Below are 20,000 nucleotides of genomic sequence, written 5' to 3' on the forward strand. Positions count from 1 at the left end.
GGGGATTGGACCACCGACCTTTAAATTAGTGGACGCCCCGTTCTATCTCCTGCGCCCCAGCCGCCCCATGTCATGTACACTCAACAGCTGAAGAGCTACTTGCTCGGTACCTATCTGAAATTGACATAAGGTGATCACCTAGATTGTTTTTGTAGAAACTAGAATTATAGCGTTGCAGTTATACGCCTCCACCAACCAGCCAAGTTGCAGGAAATATGGTCACAATCTCTCCTTCCTTAGATACAGCTTTGGATAATAGCCAGAGGTGATTTTGCAGAACATTATGATGTCACAGAGAAGTTGACCTTTGACCATTCGGATATAAAATGTTATCACTTGATTATTTTATCCTTATAGACATTAAGTTAGTGTTAGTGTTTTGTGAGGTCACAGTGACGTTGACCTTTGACCCTTGACCTTTGACTACCATATTCTGATTAGTTCATCCTTTAGTCCAAGTGGACTTTTGTGCCAAATTTGAAGGGAATGTCTTGAGGAGCTCCCGAGAAACTGCGTTCACAAGGCCAGAACCATGTTTTGTGAGGTCGTTGTGACCCTGACCTTTGACCACCATTCCCTGATGGCTTTACTAAGATATTGCGTTCACAAAAATGTGACAAGCTTGCGAACGAACGGACAGACAACCTGAAAATATAATGCCTCTGGCTGTCGCCGGATTGTATCCCTGTTGTTTTCCTTTTAGTCATTGTCATTAAACTTTAACTTGATATAGCTTAACATGCTGTTTTATTGTTATAAATTAATTATTATTAGAAATTTGATACAGAAACAATTAAGTGTTCAGCCATAAAGAAAACACCTAAAAATGGTTTAAAATGTCATACCCAGCGCAGTAACTTGAATAATATGTCCCTGTTTTGCTAAGTTGTGTTATTTCTTGAAAAGTATACCTCAGCAAGACAGGTACCTTGGAGACAACCATTTTTTATATATTAAATGTACTTTTTCTACACCCATGTTGTTTACAGTCCTAAACTGCTCAAGGGCATGCAACTCTACTGAGTTTAAAATGTACTTTGAATGATTAACCTCTACTGAAAGCTTCTGCCTCTTTACCATAGGGATTTTTTCTCTGCACAATTCAAGTTTTGACACACTACTAAAAAAAAATAAAAGCATCCCTTTAACCCTATATCAGTTTTCTCACTAGTGTTAAGTGGGTTATGAAGAGATCAAACCAGAAGCGTTACTGATGCCTAAGGTCATCTTTTATTAATTCAGAGGGCTGATTAAGTAGATGTTGTTTATTTAAGTCTGATTTTACCAACCCACTCTTCACCTCTCTCTGTATTTCTTTATTGGATGGTATTGATATTGTGCGTCTCGAAGTGTGGTTCACAAACATTACCAGCCGCCAGTCATGGCCAAGTAATGAACTCATCATGAACACGACAAATGATGGAACGATGGAGTGTTTTCAGATGAACAATGATGATGATTAATGCATGTCATACAGTTCTAATTGGGTTTAAAGCAACCCTCGCTAATGATACATTTTCATCATATGGAAAATAATATATTCCTCCTTTGAAATTTATGAAGCTCATAACAGTGCGCTCGGATTTGAATTTATGCATTGTGAATAGTTAATTCATTGTATTAGTTATGTTGCAGTTAATGAGAAGCAGTTTGTGCACATTGGCTTCAGTAACATGCAGTAATGCTTTGCAAGAAAACCATAAAAATAGAAGCAACTTCACTTTCCTATTGCGAAATGCACTCAGTATTTACATGTACAGTCAGTAAAATCAGTTGGGTAATACAGTTCTGTGCAGAAAGGAATGAAAGTAATTTAGATGTCATACATTAAGATGACATGCATTAAAGTACCAGGTAACTGACTAAAGCCCCCAGGAACAGCGCTTTGAGCTTTGTGGAAATGATGCTACGGTGACAAAGAGTTGAATTTGCAGGTCACATGATGCTCTGGCCCAGAATGAACGATTATGAAATGAATAGCTATTAAACAACAAAAACAAACTGAGCAACACACACATTAAAAAAATACTCTTTGTCTTATTGTAATTTGAGCTATCTGGTCAAATTAAATTGCATCAGTTTTATTTATTATGTATTTTATTTTGGTGCCATCCATGACGGATTCTAATCCACACGTGGTGTGAGCTAGGCCTGCAACTAATGATGATTTTCATTACTGATATTTATCTTTATTTGATTTAATATTTTGGTTTATAACACGTCAAATAATATGATGCCTCGGCATATACACAGAACAAGTTTATTCTTTCACGATTATCATAGCTGTCAATCAAATCTTTTGCCATAGACAGAAAACTCTGTATTGTGTTGTCTTCCCAAATAGTCATCAAATGAAAATCGAGGATTTCCACCAGAGGCTTCACTGTCTGACTTTTACATTAACCTGAAGTTGCTATGACTTGTTTAAAGCTGTGAAGTAAAAGCAGAACTTGAACATGAGATCCACAGATGGTTTCCATATATTATTAAACCATAGGACACAGTAAGTAAAGGTAAAATCTTCATATTTAAGAAGTGCCATGATTGTCAATCGTATCATTCTGTGCACCAGACTTCCTCTTTAAAAAAAAAAAAAAAAAAAAAAAATGCTTTAACTCAACTCCCCCACGCAAAACCCAGATTAAAAGAGCTGGAGAGGGACACAAAGCCACTTATGTGACGGCCTACACCACTGAATCACCACTGGCGACAGAGCACCTTTTAGGTATTCCAAGCCAGCATTCATGCTTGTTTGTGTGTTTGTCCAAAATGTTCCTGCCCACCCCTCCCCCCCAACCCCCACCCCTAATTTTTCTTTTTTTTTTTGTGAGGACACGGTAGCTACCACAGCATTCCACGAGATAACTCAAAACCTCATCAGGCTGCAGCAGCTGCGGTTACTTTACCTTTCCGGTTGCCACATAATTGTTGCTCCTTTCTCAACCGCTCCTGAGGCTTTCGTTGTTGCGGTTTTTTCTTTCCAGCTTACGTCCCCCTCTGCGTGGCAGTTGAGCTTTTGGAGAAGTCGTGGCTGAAGATAGCCCGCTGCGTCACATGATGAGTCTTTCACAATTCTCTGCAAAGACCTGGAAAACAACTGTAGCCACTACATACACACACACACACACACACACACACAAACGTACATTAACACACAAATAGGAATGTTAACGCACCCGTGCACATGTATTCTCACCATGTGAACATGTGGATGTGACAAAGGAGACTGCGGCTTTTAACATCATCGTGTGTGACTACAGCACCCATCATTAAAGGTCCATTAAGGCTATAATTAAAATGACCCCCGGTTGAGCGTTACAGCTGTCTGTGCTGTCAATACTGTCTGTTGTGTCATTTGCTGTGTCATGACCAGAGCAAGGAATTCAATGGCACTTGTGTCTGCTGCGCTCTTTGACTGTCTTACTGATCTGTTGGTTTGACCTGCTGGCTGTGGTTTCTACCACATGGCCTCACATCAGGTCAAAAGATCTGCTGTCAGTTGATGGGACTGAATAGGATTAGCTGTTTCTGGGTTGTGCAGCGTAAAAAGACTGCAGTGTTAATGCTGATGATCCTATGACAAAAGGAAAAACAAAAAAAAAACAGATCACCTAATGGGCGCCTCCCATCCATTACCTTTTTGTCTTTCTATTCTCGGCCCGTCTACTATTTTGAGAGAAAGCTCGGGCCTTTGCGTGACTATTGAGCATTTGGTGCCAAAGCAAGTGGTTGTAATTTGTGGCCTTGCCGTGCCCTTGCATGGTAAACACTGACTAAGAGCTCAGGAATCTTAAGAGCTATAAAATAATTGCAGGTTACTCCCATAATGCCCAGAGTGGTGTGCTGCTCCTTGCCTCAGCTCTGCCTTTTCTGTCTCATCTCTGTTTTTTCGTTGTGCAGCTTCTACTGGCGCCACATAAAAAAGATAATGCTTTTCCTGCTGTATGTGAACTCCCTTTTACTCATTATAGTTGTTATCTAATGACGAAAGAAAGTGACCTTGTCCCATACAGTGTTAAAAAACGGTTTAGCAAATGTTAACTGTTAACTGCCATAACTGTTTGAGAATTCTGTTCTGTTATATTGCAGTAATTGAGATTTTATAGAAATGGGTTGTAGATTTCCATTTTCTCTATAAGGGTTCCCATAAATCTTTCAGATAAATATGATACATTGAAGTCATCAGTAATGCTCGTCCTCTTCCTTGCAAGTAATTGTGGTGAGATGTGAAGCCAAGATCCCTTTTGCCAGTGACGGTATGCTGTCTGCACTGTCATAGGATTTTACATGACACTACTATTTGTTTTTAAATCTGATTTACATTCATTGCCATCAGTACTGAAAATGCAAAGCCAATTTTCAGCTATGTTTTGAATAAATTCAGGGTAAACCAAAGCGTATCAGGATGCATTCATTTTGTTGTCATAGTGCTTTTTGAAAGATCTGTTGCTGAGTGATGGCGTATCTGTATAGCATCAAGACATGGCATTTAGTAGGAAAGCAAGTTGCCCAAAAGACATTGTCAAGTAATTGCCAGTTTGGGCTTCACTAATGCAGTGTACGACTGAAATCTGAAAAGGCCAGCCAGTGCTTCCACGCAGATAAACAATTATGTGGCTTTTAAATGGTGGATGTATTATAGCTTGGTATGCTCTTGAAGATGAATTTAAATGTCAGACGTTAACAGCTCTAAAACAGAAATATGAAGTGAGGGAGCAGAAAGTGTTGAAATAAAAATAAAAATTTAATTCTCAAGATATTATTTTATGTTTTGATATTTTATGTTTGTAATTATAACAAAATTGCAATTGCTGATTTTCTCATTAGATAATGTATATTTCAATGTTTCTAATTGATGATTGATTCAAATTAGACCAAATATGGGTGATATTTGCTCATTGACAGCTTTGAGTCCGAACTGATGGCAGGAAATGCACACCCCTCTCCTGAGTTTGCTGAGACAGCAAACTGAAACTCCCCTGTTGCAAGATGTTAAATGCAGTTGCAAAAGAGAAGGACACAGTGGATTGGTGGCTTATCTTATAAGGGAAGTCTTATTGTAAAGTGTAACCAACCTTTCAACTGAGCAGAAATGCTCAATCGAAAGGTTTCTGACAACCACATTGACATCACCAGTACTTTGTGATCAGATTGACTATCAACAATTGATGATCACAAACTGCTGATATTAAAGGAGCTAACTGTACGTTTTGTTATCGCTACATAGTTAACGTTAGCATTAGCAGCTGTTTACTTACCATTCTAGAAGGAACGTTGTAAGTTCAGCATCAAACTTCATTCCTTTACTCACCAACAGCTGTCTCCAGCAGTGGAAAGCAACACCCATGTTAATTCTTGTTTTGCTTTTATTTCGATCACTTTTCTTCAAATGAAGTTAGCATGCTAACTCAATCACTTTCAAATATGGAGTCACTGTAGCATGTAGTCTTCCCTGAAGAAGTAGTGCTGCTCAGAGGACAAACTATCACCTCTTGTATTGTAAAGGCAGTGAGGGTTGAATGATGGCTGGTAAGTAAACAGATGTTAATGCTAAAGCTGGCTATGTAACTAACTGATAACGGCTGCTTGATTTAAAGCTGGAAAGTCTGACAAAAGCCAGCATCTCAATTCTCCATATTCAGGCTGATCAAAGTTTTGCTATGCACATCATGGTCTGTAGCATCCAGCTGCATCACTACCGACTGCAGCACAGCTGCCAGAAATGATTCGCTGCCATTCTAGCAGTTGTGGGTGTGACCACTTGGTCCATGAGCCACACCTGACCCCAGGTCTTTGCCTCCACTCTGCTATGTTGTATGTAACAGATCTGTTTTTGCTTTACCTGCTTGCATCTCTGAAATGTAAAATTAACTTTAGAATGTGTATAAATACCTAAAATTGACAGTTGACTTTAAATAATGATTTTATTAACGCGTTCAATTTTTTAATAACCTGTCATTAATGTCTTAACACATATACACCAAAACGTGTCTCATTTGAACCTCGATTCAGTCCCCCCACCCCCACCTGCTCTCTTGTCATCACATGACATGTTTTAATGCAGCTTAATTCATGATATACTTGTTCTTATTTCCATATTTCTGTGTTTCTGTTTTGAGATCGAAAGTATAGTAGTCATACTCGAAAGTAGTGTAAAATTTGATCATAGTGCATAAATACTTCCCTAACTGACTTTGAACCAAGCTGTTGCTACAGATAAAATCATTATTTTCCAATCACAGCATCATGAACAAAAATACAGGTTAAAGACAACAGCTGTTCTGTGAGATTAGCTATTTTGACATTTCTAATAAGTATTTTACCAATTCCCCAGTCTGTAGTCCCACACACAATTAAGAAAAACTAAAAACATGTTCCATTGACATCAAGAGAATTTCTTCTTTCCAACGTTTCCTTACAAACAAGGTCTTTGCTGATTAGTTTCATTTTATAAAATTTGGCACGACCAAGTTCACCTTGAAGTATGCACAGTCTAGATTGTGTTAGCCATGATTAGAAAGGAGGAGGACACTAGGACTGAATATACCTGTGGTTTATCGATTGAAGATTGAAGTCTGTAATTGTTAGTAATTGAGGCTCCAAGTTAGAGATCCAGAACTTTGTGTCTGATTCGTCTCTTTCACAAGCTCCATGGAGGAGAGAACCCAGCTGTGATTACTGCCAGGTGGTTCAACATCTGGTACTCCACAGCTTTTTAGCCTGCTGAGAAAAAGTCTCACGATGAGAAAGTTAAATGGAGTCTGGATGAAGCGGTTCTTATTATAAGGAACTTGCTTTCATCTCACTCATGTTTCGAACTGTCACGAAGAGAGGACGGACAAACTGTAGCTGTGGAACTGAAATCAAAGGACATCTGCGTACTGCCGTGTAAACAAATAATGTTTAGGGGTAATGCAGACAGTTTAATGTTTTTAATCATTAGTGCATGTTACTGATGTCTGAGGCCTCCCTGTAAAAGCACCTGTTATAGTGAGAATATCTGATTCAGATTGCAGCTGCAAATGTTCTGCTTCCTCTGCAACAGCAAACATGGCTGTAAAATAATAAGATTAAAAAAATAAGATCTTTCGAGAAATTGTGTAATTAGTATGTTGCTTTGACGTTTGGAACCGTGGTCTCCATTCGCAAAGAATTGTAAAATTTGTGGCTTTCATATCCCTGTCAGCCATACCTTACCAGAGCCTCCACTTAATTGCATCACCCAAAAACAGATCCGTGCCCTGACTGATATTTATGATGTGCAAGAGGAATCTGTGACCTTCAAAACTGTACAGAACTGACATTTTTATACAAAATTCAATACCATCAAATGGTGTATGAAAACCCTCACTAATAATGACAGTGAAATATCACATTGACATAAGTTTTCGGATTCTTTGCTATGACACTTGAAATTTCGCTCAGGTGTCTCTCATTTCTCTTGATCATCTTTGAGCTGTTTTTACACCTTGATTGGAGTCCACCTGGGGTAAATTCAGCTGATTAGACATGATTTTGAGAGGCACACACCTGTCTATATAAGGTCTCACAGCTGGCAATGCATATCATTACAAATAGCAAGCCATGAGGAGGAAGGAGCCGCCTGCAGAGCTCAGAGAGAGGATTGTGTCGAGGCTCAGATCTGGTGAAGGCTACAAAAAAAAAAACTCTGCTGCATTGAAGGTTCCCAACAGGACAGTGGACCCCATCATTCTTAAATTGAAGAATTGTGGAACAACCAGGACTCTATCTACCAGGGTCTTCTTTATTCTAAGAATGAAGACATGATCGTGTTCATTGGGTGTGATTCGTGTTGACACCAAACATTACCAATACTGTAGGCTGTTATTATCTTCAGAAAATGAGCAAGAAACCCTCTTGTTTATTTAACCATATATGTGCCTTGCATTTTACTGGGTGCAGGTAATGTGATTTAATACAGTGCAGTCCCATTTTAGTAGTATTTCTAACACTTGGACTGTTGTGGGCTCATTGGTTAGGGTTGACATTGGGACTGAGCCCAAGAAAACATTATGAAAGCGGAGTGCAGTTCTCGGGAAGTCCCAGTTCTATGGAAATTTCCTGGTTATATTAAAAAATCGATTCTATTGAATTTCAGATACAAGTCCAAATAAGGAGTTGTTTCAGCTCCTTCCACTGCACTATTGAATCATACTGCTCTAAAAGTCTAGAAAAGTCACAAGGAATATGAGGTCGTTACATGTTGGGGACAGTATGACTCCAGCATGTTGCCTGGAATAGGTATGACTGGGCATGTAGACAGGTGGAGACACTCCAACCTTCATCTAAATCCTAAAAATAGAAAGTCCATGGAAACCAGAAAGTATTTTATCCATGTTCTTGTAAATATCAATTTGTGGTTAGCGATGCCCACACCCTGAAACACCCTTAGAGCCAAGTGTAAATATTTGAACTTATGACATAACCATTTCTGTTCAACTCTGGTAGCACCCATCTACTGGCTCAACTTGTTTTTAGTTTACGTGAAGGTGGCTATGGCGATGTCTAAAGGCAAACCAACCCAGAAGTTTCTTTATTTTCTTTGTTAAGAACCGTATACAGTATTAAACATAACTGTTGCCATTGATGTCTTCACAGTTAAAACATACATATAATGGCTTGCAACACTTAACAAAAAGGACAGAGTGCATAGTGATATATAGAAGAACATCACTTTATTCCTTATCATCAGGAAGTGTGAAGACTGTGTGGGCATGTGCAGCTGTGCTTGATACACATCTCCCTCAGTCTGGTGTTTTGTTGTACCTTTCGGGGCAGGGCGGCTTAAGCAGGAAAATCAGGCAGGACTTGAAATAATGTGGCACAGTCACGAGCATAAGCTGCTGTAGCTAGCTTGGCTAACAGGCTAACAATAGCATTACACAAGCAGAAAATTATACACCTCCTCATAAAACCTTATTTCACATGCAACTTCATTGTTTCCCCTTAATCATTGTAATAGCTGTCTGCCATGCAACATCCTTTTTACTTGTTTTTATTCAGCATGCATTTAGGAAAACAAAGAATTGCTGTATCCCTGGAGGATGGGTCATTTTGACTGACAACATAAAAAATGGCTGTATTGCATTAAGGTGTGCCAAGGTGTTGCCATGGCCCTGGTATTGCGTATGTTTGCTTAAAGGTTGAAGAACCCTTTGAAAGCAAGACGATGCATACATCTGAACGTTTCTCATCTACATGAGATGGTAACACACCAAGAAATGCAGCAAAGCACCAGCAAGGAAGAAGCTGCTAGCAAATAAACAGCAACTACAGAGCCATGTTTTAGCTTTTACTGGAACATCCTGATGGTGCACACAGCCATATTTGAGTAGTGTCAGTTGTTGCTTATCCTTCCATCATTAGCCAGAATGTCCATCATGTCAAAGGGCTATTGGGCAGACATTGAGGAGGCTTTCTGTTTTACAGGTCAAAGTCCAACACAGGTGACCTTTAACCTTCCAATGCTGCTGAAGTGGGCCAGAGATCACAAAACCAAGAGTACATTTTTAGATTTGTCTGTCCTGCATGCTTCAATGGCAGTGAATGATTAGTGTCGCAAACATTTGCATAGACTGGCCCAAGTGTGACTGAGCCCTCGACCTCTATCAGTAGTACATTGTGTCTGGTGACCTCACATTAGGTCTGCTTAAGATAAATAGCTGAAAAAACCCATGTCATTGAAGTGTTCACTGTTTGCATTCAGAACATGTAATAAAGCCAAATGATAAAATTATTAAAGCGTAAATGTGACGAGGTCAGAGGGTTCAGGTATTTGTTTGGGTACAGGTGGCTGTTGCTTTATGTGTCGCACGTCCTCGCCTCCGTCAGTGCATTTCCATCCACTGACCCATCACTTGCAGCGACAACGCTGGTGCCGCATTGACAGACGGGTTGTCGGAAAGGTCGCGCCCCGAGGTGGAGGAGGTGGAGGAGTCAGGCATTCTCCATCATTCCATGTTGTGACACATGACTAGTGGCACCAGAGCCTCGCCTCATGATGAGGTGGTTAGCAGCAACAGAAAACGTGAGCTCCTTGACCTTTCATTTCTTTCACGTTGCTTTATGGCAGCTCCTATCTATTCGCCTGCCTATCTCTTCTTCTCCTCCATGTTTTTTTTCTTCCCCACTTTCAGTGTCTTTTATACTAAGCTAGTTTTCCTCATCAGAGGTGAGAATTCATCAGAGACACTTTACTAACCTCACATCCCATTGATGATGACACACATTTGGCCTATTAAGTCTTCATATCTATCGTAACTAGGTGTGGGAGCATATGCAGTGACTAATTTCACAGAATGCCTCTGACGCTGGTGAATTGATAATTGTCTGCACATGATAAACAACATATTCCTCACTGTAACTTAGTCATCACTTGCCTCATGACATGGAATCATGGAACATATTTACTCATTGTGATGATGATGACACTTTGGGCCATTTGCTTTTATTTGATTATCTTTTTTAATCAGTTTTGTTCTTCTTTAGTTTTTTCTTTTCTGTTTGTTTCTTCAGTGTCTTATGTGCATATGCTGAAAACATACAGTATTTGCAGCAAGTGCAGCATTTCTTGCCCTTTAATTTACGCTAACACCGTCTTTTTTTTAAGAAATGGTTCCATTTCGGCCTGTTGAAAAAGCCCACACCCTGTTATTGATGTTCTCTCCATCCCCATGAGTACATATAAATAGATAAAGCGCTCATCTTCTATATTAGGAACTGATGAAATGTAACGTGCCTTTCAAGAGACGTAACATTGGAAGCTTCCGTCACCTCCTTTTGAAGTGAGGAGGTAAATGGCAAGTTGAAAAGAAGAGCCTTAGGAGGAGTGGTTAGAGAGCGCGGAGCTCAAATCCACTCCCTGTAATGCTCCAGTGACCCCGAAATGACTCCCTGATACCAAAGGTCATGCCCGCCTCCTGTCTCCCTCGGCGAATCTGCGATCCACAATCACCCCCACCCCCCGTAACCCACCCACACTGCAGCTCCTAACGAAGATTCCCACCCACCTGCTTGTACCCCCAGCTGAGCATCAAGAGGTTTCCAGCATTACAGTCTCAGGAGAACCCCCCTCCACCCCCCCATCCTCGTCCCCCCCTACACTTCTCCACGCCTCCATGGAATTACTTCCATCTGGCCTACTTTCCGCCCTCGCTCTATATCACGTTGTACACTATCTATATGATGTTTTTCTGTAACACCTCCAAATGTCCTTTCTTCTAATCCTTTGTTGTTGTTTTTTTCTCACTTCAACCCTGATATTATTCAGCTTTCATTTACCTCTCAATTCCTTGGCCCTCTGCGTGCCTTATTCTGCCTCCTGTAGGCCTTTTATTAACACATTGGTGGCTTCAGGGTGAAATTGTGCCCCTATATGTTGCCTGTCTGTGCTCATTTGTGAGTCTTGGCCTTTGCCTACCCTCGGCTTACCAATGTCTCCAAGCCCGAGTCTACCTTCTCCTCCTGTCTTTATTTCTCAAAAGCAGAAAGGAAGGCATCATAGCTAATAGTCTCAAAGTAGCAGAATGTGAAAACCAAATATCAGCAAATTGATGTAGCACAAATCAAACATACAGTTTTTCAATTCATCCATTATTTTAAGCAGATTTCGCAAGCTCATTGTCAGTACTGCTAAGATACTCTGTAATGCCACATATAAGTTGTATTCAGATACATTAACCTTCTACAGGGAACTACAAGGAAGATATGTGGGTTATTTTTATGTCTTAAGCTCCCATTTGGTATCAAAGATTACAGTTGTGTATTAACACAAGCAGTAGGTTATTGGACTAATGGACGAGCAGGCAGGATTTGTGCCATGCAATAAATATTACATTTGTACTTGAGAAAATCTTCATTTTTACCATGAGCCAAATGATTTGTGATTTCAGTAAATGCCTTTATTTCACGGTTATTTGGGCCCAACACGCCATTGGTCCAAAATAGGGGGTAAGGGGCTGCAGTGGTTCAAATGACTGGAATAGTCTCATTAACACTGCAATGGGACAAAAACACGCTGCAACACTGTCAGTGAAGCAATATTAATGCAATTACAATTATCACCCCCAGAAAATGCCACAATAACCAGTGCGTTAAGCCCCTGCTTGCTCTTGCCTTTTCAGCTTCTGCTCTCAGAGTGCTCGTGGTTTCCAGTCTCCAAATCCAGATCAGTTAAAAAAAAAAAAAAAAAAAAAACACATCTTGTTAATTTGAGATTTAAAGATGTTGCACATAATACTGTCACTAGTCAAAAAGCCCTTGACTTGTACGTCAGTCTGTATTGTGTCATCAGTATGAACATACCAGATGCATTGATTCTGTTTTTTTGGAACACGCAGACATGCAGTTCTGCATATGCAAACATGCTTGAGTCACCCGTGTGGCTTTAAGCCGCAGCGTCACACACTTGAGATTTATACAGCGAAGGCTAGATCATAGCTGTGACATGCTATCAGTGACACACTATCAGTGACGCTTGGCCATAGTCACACATATGACTCGTATTTCTGTGAAACATGATCAGCGTGGTTAAGTGTCTCAGTGGCGCATCCGTTGATCATCTGCCAGCTACTGTTGCAAAGAATGTAAAGATTTTGGCGGGTGGCCCAGCTCCTGAGAAACAAGTTAGAGCCCCTTTAGTGTTGCTAAACATATGGAGTAGTCAGCAATATTACACTATGATGTCTGTTTAATATCTTTGTTCTTCACACTTGATTCTTCTTTTTTTTCTCACCTCACATGACGTGTATTGACTGCTGTGGCCCCGCTGGTCGTATTAACCTATATTTCACCCATGGTTATGACTCATTATTAGGTGTCTCATTCAATCTCATTTCCAAGAAGTAAATTCTTAGTGTGTGGCTTTTTTAGGGTGGAGACACCATTGGTTAATTGTTTTGCAACACACTGAACTTGTAACTTGTTTGCAGTTGTTCCAGCTTCTATTATTTCCACTATAGTGGATTAGAGAGACTCTTCAAAATAACTGAAAAAAGCTTGGGCACATAACTGAAACTGCTCTTAGTCATTGTAAATTGTGGTTTTATTTGTTTGTTGGTTTTAGTTAGTTTTCTTCTTTGAAGTTATTGTTTTAACTTTTATACTATTACTTTTAATGACTAAAGTTTTGTAGATTTGGAGAATCCTCTGCCTCATTTTCACCATATTAAAATCAATGAGGAAATTAACAATTTTTTTTTACTAAGTATATGTTGTATACTTTTTCTTTTGTTTGTGGTCAAGTGCAATATCTAAATTGCGAGAGCTGCAATTTTTTTAGTAAGGATAAAATGTGTCACAACATACCTTATATAAATGTAATATAGAAATTTTTTTGCATACGTTCAGCCCTAAAGATGAAATAAGTCAAATAAAAGCACATTACATTACAAAAACATTAATTAATTAACTATAATTTTTCTGCTTTGTGTATATATCAATGGCAAAATAATGGCCATTGAGTAAGCCCAAAGTCTTATTGTGCAAAATGAAATGTATTTCTATAATTGAACTTACACTACTCACACCTGCTGTTTACTAACCAGTCGACATTCTGGCAACTAGTTCTGGACAGATTATAATTTGTTGCCACACCCATCGTTCTTAAAGCCCTGCATGCTCAACAGACAGGACACACACAGACAAGCATTTTCTTATTCTTTACTTTGCGAACACACCCTGTGCACAAAGCTTTTGAACTGTGCCAACAGGGATGTGTTTAGGTGTGTATGGGTGCTATTCTACCAACGGGGTTCCAGGTGGAGCATGCGTGCTCTGTAATCTCTCTGCAATTGTTCTAATGATGAAATTAAGACCTGGCACAGAGTGCAAGTATGTGGTGACACAAAGTTGCACAAAGTTAATCATTTACCGTGCCTGTTACATCAACCTGAGTTCCAACATGAGTTGAGAGTTTGATGGAAAAGGGGAGCTCGACACGGGTAAGGGCAGATATTTTAGAGGAGGACGTAAGCTCCTCTTGGACATTCGTGCCAAGTGGGTTGTGTCGACTTGTGCTTGCGCTTGCATGTTCTGTATTTTGAGGTGGAGGGAGCAGGATCATCATGGCCCCTGGAGTGCACCACAGCGCCACTCATCCCCCTCCCCACAAGCAGCAGCAGCAGCAGCAGCAGCAGCAGCACTGCCATTTCATTAGGAACAATATCCTCAACTCTCTTTCTCAATCAGAACATTTCATGTCATGCAATGAGACATTTTGGCAGCCGCCACCTTGACCCCGCGTTTCTCGTCCTTAGGGTGTGATGGCGTAAGTCGCTGTCAAACCTATGAAAAGGCTGACACACACATAACTCTGTATGTTAGACATTCATTCACTATATTCTAGACAAGTATTATTTAAGACGTTGTAATGGTCAGTGCTTTTTGTTTGTGCTCACTGTTGATATCGAACACAAGATCAATTTTTGTGCTGTTGTATGATGATTGTCAACATTAGTTCTTAGATGACATTGAAATGTATCTGTGGGAGAACGACGGCAATTTCCAGTGAAGTCCAAGTGAATAGAACTGTTGTGTAAATTGTGCATATTTATTTGCCAATGCTTTACTTTTCCATCTTCTTAAATCATTGTATTTGGAGCCATTATTTAAATATTGACCTGGATAGTTACAAACAGTGGGTACATACAGAGCTGAATAGCACAAGGTCCTGCAATTAACCTTAAAAAACCTTGTAAAATATAAAAAATGTAGCACTTCACCATAGGAAAGACATTCCTCTGAAACACTGATTACTGCAACTTATTTTTTCATAGGTAAAATCAAGTTTTCTATAAAAGGTTTTTAAGGATAATGAAAAAAAGTCATGATTATTGATTCAGTTGCCGTGGATACATAATACAAATAAAAATACAAAAGAGTTTAAGGCTGAAAAACAACAGAAAAGATTCTGTCATTTTTTTTAAGTTGAAATATTCTGCATCAAACACTGATCATTGGCGAGCTACATTACTAGAAATTGGGAAGGCAATCCTACAGATGAGAAGACAGGCAGTGACACTCAGGTTAGTGTGTAGAATGTAAGACCTTAAACAGACACAGAAACACAGCAAAGGTGGCACAAGTGTCAGAATGGCAGATGCTATTACACTCCTTGCCTCCACATGGTGCATATTGGCATGTCCTCTAATATTCAAAACTGCTGCTGTTATGTGTCTTTGTTTTTTTGCTAATAGGTGCCACATGTTGGAACTGCAGAAGTGAAACTGTCTGTCCTGTGGCTCTACAGTTGGATGATGCTGGCTGCGCCTCTTTCATAGTGGTGTTTCACCACTATGAGACCTTGTTCAGAGTAGTGCTCGCTTCTCCAATTCTCCCTTGTCCCACCTAACTGAGTGGCTCAATGTTTAATTTGGCTCGGTGTTAGTAAAAGTATAACCTGTTTTTTCTGCTGCATATTTTGTTTTTATTAGAAAGGTTTTTTGAGTTAATGAAGCCATTTTTTTAAATAAATGAATTTATTTAGTAGTAAATAAATGCACTCAAAAAGAAAATCCCACAATGCTTGCAGGCGATGTAGATTCTTATGAAACGACTGAATCTTCTTGAGCTTGAACACCGGTGTTCCTCTAAATCTCCCTCCTGGATTTCAAAAACTCACCAATAGTTATTGTAATTTTCAAGGTTTTCTTGTGGCGTCCAAAATGTTGCCTAATCAGTTGGTTTTCAGGGGCGAAGCAGCACTGTGTCCAGCATATGTACAGGGGCACTCAGAGCTGCTCGCCTAGAAGCTGGACATGTCCTTGCACAACAACCCTGCTGTCAGTCAAGCCGCCCCACTACGTTGGGCATGACATTTAAAGTTGGGCGAAGAAGGCAGACAAAGTGCCCTTACCTCCTCCGTACTAGCCCTGCAGTGAAGCCCCTGTGTAGCGTTTGCAGATGAGTGTGTTTGTGTGTGTTGTGACTTTGGCCAGACTTGGTCTGGCATAAGGACAGCTGTCACATCTCCAACCTGTCACATGCGATACAGAGCAGATGCCAGAGGCCGGGGCATCAGGAGACACAAGAACGGACACAAGGAAAAGTGTCCTCGCGCTTGTGTGTACGTGCGTGTTCATGCACGCATGTCTGAAAGAGTAAGGAGGACGGAAGACGTGGGGTGGTGGCCACGTGAAAGGGTTTGACTCGGAGGCACTCGCTAACCTTGATGTCCGAACACACACGCACGCGTGCACACTCTTCACCCGCTTTCTTAAATCCAGTCCCTGAGCAGTTGAGTCAAATTCTCTGGGGGCATGTAGTAAATACTGCCTCAACGTCCAACTACCACCCCTGCAGGACGCCCTCCTTGCGGTCTTGCAGTCGTCTGACCCAGGCCATTTCCGTGCTCATTACTTACCAATGAAGAAGTCTCTTCATTAAGGGCCTGCCTATGGCCTGTGGAGCAAAGGCTTTTTTTAATGTTCGTTCTCTGCTAATTCTTTACATAAGCAAGCAGCAGATGCCCTCAAGTGTATTGGGTTAAAAGGGCTGAAGATGTGTGTATGTGTGTAAAGAAACATTAATGGCCATTTGGGGGCTTTTATTTCATTATAGAGAGAAAAGCTCCTCTGTTTCAATTTAAGTAATGGTTTCAAGGCAGCCAGGTTAAAAGGTCAACTTTTGTTCTCATTAAGATATTTTTTCACAAGCTTCCTGTGTAGATTTGCAAAGTTTTGGGAACAGAAAATTATGAGAGAGAATTCAAATGCCTGCAATTTCTCACCACACTGCAAGGACACCCCCTCAGCATATTCTGTATTCCATAATCAAAACCAGCTGTCAAGTAAATCATTTGTGTTGCCCTTCTACACTTTATTTTATAAGTCCCACTTAATAGGCATGAAAACTTTTGTGCAGCGCAAAAGCTTCAGATACAAACATCTTTGTTTCGCTCTCAGTAGTCACAAATAAGCCACAGTATTTTAACAATGTGCAGTGGGGTCTAAAAGTCTGAGACCCGTTTCCAATTCAACTGAATGGGAAAGTGGTCTCAGACTTTTAGATCCCACTGCATTTTAAAAGCAAGTTATACTTCCTCTATGCCTGAAGGATTGTGGGTTTTGAAGCAACTGTTCATGGGACTTAAGCCATCATTATGATGAAGAATGTTTAAAGTGATACAGGAAATCCCACAGCTGCATAGCAACTACCTGAGGTCCCAAATTACTTCAATGCAGTTTGTATCTGCTCACACAAACAGAGATGTGTATGAGTACAGCAGTGGTCACCAACCAGTCCAAATATGAGCTAGGATTGAAGCTAGAAGCTGATGGGTCAGATGATAAGATTTGCCTGCAGCAATACGCACCTTGCCAACAGCCAGTTATAATAGTTTCAATTATATATTGTTTTGTTCACATATTGTTTTTTTTAATGTAATACATTTGACTACACACATGACTCATGATGGATATTTTCATAGTTTGTCCTGAGGAAATGAAGGTACGGCAAGAAATCAAACACACCCTTCAGCCTAGAAGACAAATCTTCAAATGTGACACATTAACAGATTAAAAAAACGCAGCAGCTATTAGGCAACAGGTGTAATAAAAGACTGCCATAATAGACAAGGTGTCATAATAGATATAGTGCACTCGTGCCAGGTTTTGTGATGCACTGATGCACATCCTTGGTTTTACCTTGACACCGTGTTGGAGATCCTGTCGGCTTCTGAAAAAAGGGATTATTATTATAAACAAATTTGCAACAGCAGTGCTACACTGTTAACTTCTGTGATAAATACAATGCATTTTCTGTAAGTCCCAATGTCATTTACTTATGCAAAGCTTTTAACGTAAAACAAGAGCAGCAGTGATTGCTTTGATTTAGCAGCTTAAACTATTTGCGCAATGCGGTCTACATGTGGCTTCAGGAGTGAATACAAGCAAATGACCTTTCAACTGAAAATCCTCACGAATTCCACAACAACAGGTTGATCGTGATCGACAGGTTGGTGACCCAGAAGCTCTTTAAATTTAATAGGTGTAAATAATATTTAACAACTCATGTTGGCAAATAGTGTTTGCGTGTTTCTTCTCAGTTTTATAAAAAGTTTTGTGTTTTTGAAATAATCATGTGAAGTTTGATGCGTAGTGGTACTTAACTTAAACCGACAAAAAACTATTTTTATCTGCGCAGCTTCAGCTCCCTTGCACAGCACGTTAATTTAGAATGGCAATAGCTAAAAGTTAAAGGGTCTGCCTTTAGTTTTTTTGTTTGTTTGTTTCATTGATGCAGTATGACTTGTGACAGCTCTTCGCTGTCTTCTGGGACAAGATGAGTCTGAATCATTCCACAAAAAGGCCGTCCCTTCAACAGCACCCTTGGTCTGACCGAGTCCCGGGATGGTCCACTGCAGCCCGCGCAGAGCCGCCCCATGTTCCTCTTCTGGCCTTCTCACCTTCCTGTTGATTTTCATTCATCTGTTTACTCTGTTCCAGTCCAGAGGAAGCATCCATTAAATCACCTTTAAAGATGAGAACTGGACTTGACAGCTACAAACTGGAGCAAAACAATCTTTTCACAAAAACCCCACGCCCACCCCAGACCCACATCGCCGTGCCTGTTCATGTCTGTCCCATATCGTCAGCGGCAGAAGCCGCGAGCGCTGCTGTGAGACAGAGGGCAGTTCTTGTTTACTAATGCACACTATATTGATGTGAGCTGATTCCATCAGGCAACACTTTTGGATGCCACACACCCTGCCGTCTTTCACTGCCTCCCTTCAACTCCTTATGTCTTTACCCCCTAATGTATCTGCCGCGACAAGGCAAACTGCGTGACAGTCTGCAGAGCTGCAGCCATTGTTGTGACTGCTGATATGTGCATGTTTGTAAATGCTCTGTAGACTAACGAACTTCATTAATGAGCCTTATATTTGCACTTCATGATACATACTTGAGGATAAAACTCTTAAAACCTGCTGCCTCTGGACCTGAAGTTTGTCATACACACAGGGCTGCAACTAACTCATATTCATTTCATTGTTTTGATTTATTTGATTTTATTTATTTATATTTGTTTAATTCAACACTGTAGTTAGAATCATTAGATTACATGCAGAGAAAATTAATTCTGCTCCACTTGGAGAGGACATGTTCAGTGAAGGAATTTTATTTTCCACCCACTCAGACGTATTTTTCTCAAACCAATGGTCACTTCAGTTTTTGATTAACAGGCATGTGTAATTAGTTAATAGGCCTGATCAAGTTTTAGGCTGCCTTGCTGCAAACTGGTTTCACTTTGCCTCTGTCCATCATGTATGGTGGTTAGATTTCCTCTCACCACGGCGGGCAGCGATTATAACAAATGGATGAGTTCAAACCATCTGTAAGACATTTGATTAACGCTGCCGAGCCTCTGTCGGCAGAGAGAGGCCAGAATTGTGCTTGATGTGGAATCACTCTAATGACAGTGCCGCGGAAGTAGCCACGCTCTAGGAAAAACATCACAGAATGAGAAATTAGAACCTCGGAGAGACAGACGAGGTTTGTAGCGAGCAGCTCCGGGTGGCCTCTGCATCCATCTCACACATGATTTGATTGGTGCTCCCAGTCATCAGCTCAGCCTCATGGTGCAGCTGTTGAAGCTAATGTGGCATGAAACAAAACAGATGTTTCTTCTGGTGTCTTTCCTCCTTTCCTCTCCATCTTCTTCAACATTTTGGGACTTGCACACTTGTTGTGTAACCCATGGTTGGTTTTCCATCAAATCTGAACCCTGTAACCAGCATCTGAAACCTTTTCAGATCTCCTGACGTTTAGCTTCTAACTATTTGAAATTACAAAAAGTATAACTCAGGTTGGCATTCACAGAGCAGTACCTCAAACTGCTTTAGATAGATAAAATATTCATTGTACCGGAATGACAACCTGTTTGATGTATATGTTGCTCAAACTATAATCCTGATGTTTAGCATCATTTTCAGCATCTTAGTTTAGGGTGTTAGCATGCTAACATTTGCTAATAAGCACAAC

The 20,000-nt window shown here is 40.3% G+C and overlaps 1 protein-coding gene across 2 annotated transcripts in view; it reads left to right on the plus strand.

The window, feature by feature from the left end:
* The window catches only part of babam2 (BRISC and BRCA1 A complex member 2), a 77,542-nt gene that overhangs the window by 29,306 nt on the left and 28,236 nt on the right, over positions 1–20,000 (plus strand). The window lies entirely within an intron of this gene.

This window comes from Seriola dumerili, unplaced genomic scaffold, assembly GCF_002260705.1.
Source record: "Seriola dumerili isolate Sdu_G_001 unplaced genomic scaffold, Sdu_1.0 BDQW01000149.1, whole genome shotgun sequence".
In the NCBI taxonomy this organism is placed as follows: domain Eukaryota; kingdom Metazoa; phylum Chordata; class Actinopteri; order Carangiformes; family Carangidae; genus Seriola; species Seriola dumerili.